At 50.4% G+C, this 6,339-nt stretch overlaps 1 pseudogene; it reads left to right on the top strand.

Moving 5' to 3' along the window:
• Positions 1-5,126: 5,126 nt before the first annotated feature.
• On the top strand, positions 5,127-5,600 carry LOC101642249 (annotated as a pseudogene).
• The last annotated feature ends 739 nt before the right edge of the window (positions 5,601-6,339 follow it).

Here is a 6,339-nt window from a genome sequence, read left to right as displayed (position 1 = left end):
ATGGTTAAGAAGCCCCATGGCATCGTGGGCTATGTATGCACTGAGCAGCTCACCGCACGGTCAGTGGTTCCAACCCACCAGCTGCTCCGTGGGAAAAAATGGGGCTGTGTGACCCCGTAAAGATTTCAAGTCTCAGAAACTCAAAAGGGCAGTTCTACTCAACCCTAGAGGAAGCCCAAAGGGGCAGTTCTCCTCTGTCCTATGGAGTCGCAGTGATGGACACAGCGGCGGTGAGTGTGGTTGTCATCTTATTTGGGAATGGGTGGTCTTTGCGGTGTTCATGAAACTGTGTTTTAAGCCACTCTCTCCTGGGGTACAAAGGTGGGTTCCACCTGTTCAGGGTACTGAAGTAGCTCAGAAATGGAATGGTAGCACTGTCCCAGCCGTGCTCCCCTGAGTGCCTCTAAGCTCTCCTTAACCTCCAGGGGCCCAGGAACCACCAGGGGCTTCTGCCTTGGGCCCTGCCTTGTACGCACTTCCCTGGGAAATCTCACGCTGGACTCAGTGCCAGCCTGGTCGCAGGTTAAAGCTGCTTTCCCACTGGCCTGTGGTGGGGTTCTGGCAGAAACAACTACCTCCTGCTGCCTCCACTGAGGACGGGAGGTAACACTGTAAGCCGACCTGCCTTTCCCCGTCACGAGTCTGGGGCCCCTGAAGCATGACCTGCCCTGTGCTGCCCTACCCTTTTCTGGGGAACTTGATCTGAGCCAGCCTGCTGTCCGGCTGCACAGCACCTCGCCCGCCTCAGCTAACAAGCGGCAGTTGGGGCATGTGGAGCTGGGTGTGGATGGCTGGTAGGTTACGCCTGGAATTACCACATGACCCACAGTGGTGATGGCGATCGTTAGGTGCTGCCGTGTCCGTTTGAACTCACATCAATGCCGTATAGAACAGAACCAAACTGCCCGTTCCTGCCCCGTCCTTTGAATGGCTAAGGTTGAACCGATGGCTACAAGCCACAGGGTCCATCTATCGCATCGAGGGTCTTCCTCTTTTTGAAGACCCTCTTCAGGACTTGAGCGGAAGGAGCCCTGGTGAGCAGATTGGGTTATGCACTGAACTACTAAGGACAAGGTCAGCAGTTTGAAACCACCAGCCACTCCGAGGGAGAAAGAGGAGGCTTTCTCTGACTGTAAAGGTTTACGGTCTCAGAAACCCACAGGGACAGGTTGACACTGTCCTGTGGGATGCCTAGCAGTCAGAATTGACTCAAAGGCATCGAGAGCTACTTTAACCAAGCATGCTGTCCTTCTCCAGGGGCTAGTGGCTCCTGATGATAGTCCAAAGTGCAAGAATCTCACCATCTCTATTTCTCAGGACCAACGTGGCTGTCTTTCTTCTGAGACAGATTTGCTTGCTCTTCTGGTCGTTCAGGGTACATTCAATAACTTACTCACTGCCGAGTCAATGCCTGCTCATCGTGCTAGAAGACAGGGTGGAACTGCCTCTGAGTTTCTGAGACTTCAACTCTCTACAGGAGTAGAAAGCCCTGTCTTTCTCCCACAGAGCAGCTGGTGGTTTTGAACTGCCAAACTTACAGTGAGCAACCCAATGTGTAACCACTAGGCAACCAGGGCTCTTCTTGGTATATTTGATAGTTCTCTCTAACACCATAATTAAGAGGCTTCAGTTCTTCAGTGTCCCATATTTACTTCCCAGTTTTCACACATGCGTATGAGGTATTTGAAAATACTATGGCTTTGGTTAGGTACAGGGCTTAGTTCTCCATGTGTTATCTTTGCTGTTGAACACTTCAAAGAGGACTCTGATCTCAGATTTACCCAATGCAATACATTGCTTGATTTCTTGACTGCTGCTTTCTTGGGTGCTGGAACCACATAAACCACATGAAATGAAATCACGGACACGGTTCATCTTTTCTCCTAGGTACACACCCTACCCTCTTGAAAGCAGGTGCACAAATACTTGTACAGGAATGTTCATCGCAATGCTGTTCATAATAGCCCAAAGATGGAATCAACCCACGTGCCCATCGGTGGATGAACGGATAAGCAAACGTGATACGTGCATAGCCGGCAATGTGATTCAGCCACGAACAGGAATGACGTTCTGACACATGTCACCACTTGGATGAACCTTAAAAACACTCGCTAAGCAAAAGAAGCTGCTGCAGGAGGCCACATGGCACACAGTTCCACGTGTCTGAGATGCCTGGAAGGTGAGCATCCATCGCAGCGACAGTGGACTAGTGGCTGCCCAGGGCTTGGGAGAGGAGTCTGGGTAGGTCATTTCCTTTCAGAGCCACAGAAATGCCCAGACTCGACAGAACTGATAGTTGCGCAAGGCCTACCTACCACTGAATGGTGTGCCCACAAGGGCAGATTTAATGTTAAATGACTTTTATCTCAACTTTTAAAAATAAAGGGTCTAATCTCAAATGCAATTGAATTAGAAGGCCGTGTTCAGGGACTTCCCAAGTTCAAATCTTTCCTCGGCCTTTGCTGGCTAAACCTCTCCAGGCGCTGTTTCCTCTAAGGGTGCTTGAGGTGAAATGAGCTCAGAGTAATTGCTCTTGGCCATAGAGTCTTTTCCGACCCTGGAGGATGGATTGACCTGCTCCACAGGGTTTTTCTGGGCTGTAAGTCTGTACCACTGACCTTTTGGTTAGCAGCCAAGCGCTTAACCATTTCAACTAAATGGTAACCAATATTATCAGGGTCAAGCAGAGAAGACTCTGGACTAAGGAACTTGGGCGTCTAGACCTGTCTCTGCCCATAGAGTGGATCTTGACCTTCAGGAAAACATTTGTCCCCTTTGAGTCTCAGTGGGGCGTTTCACCTGCCTGTGGCTTCTGCCCTGACCCTGGCTTTCACCCTCGGGATTATGGCAGGCATCAGAAGAGAGGCTATAGATACCAGCTTCTTACAAACCAAAAAGTGTTCCACACCTGCAAGGTGTTTGCGTTATGATCAGCTATGTGTTCATGCATGTCTACCTCCTGTCTCTGAAGGTGCCTGGGGAGATGGGGCTGGCGAGGCCAGAGCCAGGCGTGCTGCTATAGCAGGAATGGCACAGTGTGTTTTGTTCTAACAAACAAAATCGTACTCTCACAGGTTAGGAGGCTAGAAGACAGGCCTCTGTTGGCTTCTCCTTTCGTCTCCTGTCAAGGAGCTTGAGTGGTGTTGTGGGTTAAGCAGTGAGCTGCTAAGCACAAGGTAGGCAGTTTGAACCCCCAGTTTGAAGATGAAGCTGTCTGCTCCCGTAAAGATGAGAAATCCAAAGGGGCAGTTGTAGTCTGTCCTTTGGGGTCCCTATGGGGCAGTAAGTTTGGTTTTGGGGGATGATAAAAGGTAATGGGAAAAAAAAAAGATAATGCAGGCCACACCCCAGGGAAGCACCCCTGATATGAGTTCAAGACTGTGGCCTGAGTTATGGTGTTGCATCTTATCCTCACCCCCTTACCACTCACTGGCTGGTCATAGCAGATCACATCATGGAGCTCATTACATCATCACCTAACTGCCAAATCGAATCATTGCAAAACTGCCGGACCACTGGGAATCACGGCCCAGTGCTGTTGGCACCTTTTTTTTTTTTTTAAGGGTGGGGAGCACAATTCAATCCATGATAAGTGGTTTCTAAACTTTTCATGAGGGTCATCGATATGAACGGACAGTTCACTACAGATGACATCTAGGTGGTCAACAAACCTGGAAAAATGCTCGCCATCACTAGCCACCTGAGGGGTGCAGATCAGAACAGCACCGACATACCCCCTGACACTGGCATGGATGGCGACATGAGCTGCAGAGGGCGTGAGGAGGCCGGAAGGAAGTCTCAGACCCGGCTGCTGGGACTGCGAGCCTGTAGCCACTGTGGAAAGCAGTGGCATGCTTTCTCGAGCAACCGGGAGAAGAGATTCCCTCTGACGCCGCGATCCCTTTCCTGGGTGTGGATCCTGAAGAAGGAAGAGGTCAACGCACCAACAGATATACCTCCACCCAGGGTCATCACAGCCCTGCTCACCAGTACTATGCATCCCTAAAAAATATGCTGGAACTGGGAGCCGCCTCACCACGTGTATGGACTTGGAGAATATTATGCTGAGTGGAATTAGCAAATTACAAAAGGGCAAATACTGTATGAAACCCTTGTTGCAAAGCAGAAACCAAGACAAAGATTTTCATACCAGAGGAAATAGACTATTATGGTTGGGAGGCTGGGAAGTAGACAAGTGCTGACGGGGTGGTCAGTATGCTGCACGAAGGAGAAGAGAAATCAAAGTGGTGGGCAGAGCAAGCTTTGGGAGTTATGGAGTTGACATGGTTGAATACACAATTAATGATCTGAAATGTCATCCGCCACCTAAGTGACACTAAAAGTTTAAAAAAATAAGAAAGGTCAACAAAAAAGACCTTCTAGGTAGGAGATGGATAGACGCAGTGGCAGTGACCGTGGGCTCAGACATAGCAAGGTTTGCAAGGATGGTCCAGGACCAGGCAGTGTTTCGCTCTGTTGTCCACAGGGGCATTATGAGGTGGAACCAGCCCAACGGCGCCTGACTTTAACCAATAACTTTCTTGGGCATCAAAGGTGCTTATGGAAGAAAACTGACTGGCAAGCAAGCAGAAGGGAACTACAAACACAGCTTCCCTGGTCAATGGCCCGACACCTGGCCACTCGGTTCCTACTCTATTTGGGCTCTTCTTTATCTTACTGTGGCCACCACCTCCCTTCTCTGAGCAGCGGCTGGGGAAGAGTATGCACTAGAGCTCTCTAACTGCCCAGGCTGCCTGGACACCGGCTGCTTTCCCACTGTGCTTGAGACAAGCGTGGGCCTCTGAGGTTGTCCCATGGTGGAAAAGGTGTGACCAGATAGATCTCTGCCTGCCAGGTGAACCTGAGCAGAGACACTCACACAGGTCCTTTGAAATCACATGTGATTGGTCAACCAGGAGTCCTGGTGGTATGATGGTTAAGCACTCAGCTGCGAACTGAAAGGTTGGCAGTTCCAATCTATCCAGTGGCTCCTTGGGGGAAAGAGCTGGCAATTTGTTTCCAAAAAGATTAGAGCCAAGAAAACAAATAAGAATTTTTGTTTTCTAAAATGTAAATCCACTCTTCCGGTCCCTGGTGCTCCGGGAGCAGCAGGCGTCGTTGCAGACATGGCCAAGTCCAAGAACCACACCACGCACCACCAATCCTGGAAATGGCACAGAAACGGCATCAACAAACCCTGATCACAATGATATGAATCTCTTAAGGGGGTGGACCCCAAGTTCCTCAGGAACATGGTCTTCGCCAAGAAGCACAAGAAGGACCTGAAGAAAATGCAGGCCAACAACGCCAAGGCCGCAGCTGCTCGTGCAGAGGCCATCAAAGACCGTGTGAAGCCCATGGAAGTCAAGGCCAAGATCCCAATGGGTGTCAATCGCAAACTCAGCCGACTGGCCTACATTGCCCACCCCAAGCTTGGCAAGCGGGCTTTGGCAAGTATTGCCAAGGGTCTGAGGCTCTGCCGGCCCAAGGCCAAGGCACAAAGCAAGGCTGACGCTCCAGCCAAGGCCAGGACTCCAGCAAAAGCTCCCAAAGGCACCCAGGCTCCAGCTCCCAAAGGCGCCCAGACGCCCACAAAGTAGAGTTCTCCATGTGAGGGCAAGAGGGACTGCTGTAGGCCCTGGGCAGCCGCCTGCATGGCGCTAGTGTCTTCTTGTGCCATTTGTACAAATAAACCCAGGCGGCACTGTTATCAGTCCACACACAAAAAATTAAATCCAAACCCAACCCACCACCATCCCATGAATTCCAGTTCATAGCGACTGTAAAGGACAGAGAAGAACTGCTCCTTAGGGTTTCCCTGCCTGTAAATTGTTATGAGCGTAGACAGCCTCATCTTCCTCCTGAGGAGGGGCAGGTGGGTTTGACTCCCCAGCCTTGTAGTTAGCGGTCCAATGCTTAACCCACTGTGCTAGAAAGGATGAACTCTCTTTTCGCAACACCAGCCAGGTGCATGGCCTTAAATGCTATTGATTGCATTATTGCCCCCTACCCCCCAAACCACCCAACAAACACGAGTTGTAAGTCTTAACCCCCATGCCTATGGGTATAATCCTATTTGGGAAATGATGATCATCCTTCTGTGGATGAGGTAGGATTAGTGTAGGGCATCTCTTGAATCGATCTCTTGTGAGATATATAATGAGATCAAGCCAGAGAGCAGAGGGAGGGATGGGATAAGAGAGGAGTCAAGGCACCTGGAGACCCAGAGGAACTTGGAAGCAGAAGAGAGGACTTCTCTCCAGAGGAAACAGAGAGAAAGAAAGCCTTCCCTAGAGCCGGCACTCGAAGTTCAGATTTCCAACCTCCCAACTGTGAGGA

Source organism: Echinops telfairi, unplaced genomic scaffold (assembly GCF_000313985.2).
Source record: "Echinops telfairi isolate 266 unplaced genomic scaffold, ASM31398v2 ScPeMD7_5;HRSCAF=22, whole genome shotgun sequence".
Classification (NCBI taxonomy): Eukaryota; Metazoa; Chordata; class Mammalia; order Afrosoricida; family Tenrecidae; genus Echinops; species Echinops telfairi.
This window is presented reverse-complemented; position numbering and strand designations above follow the sequence as displayed.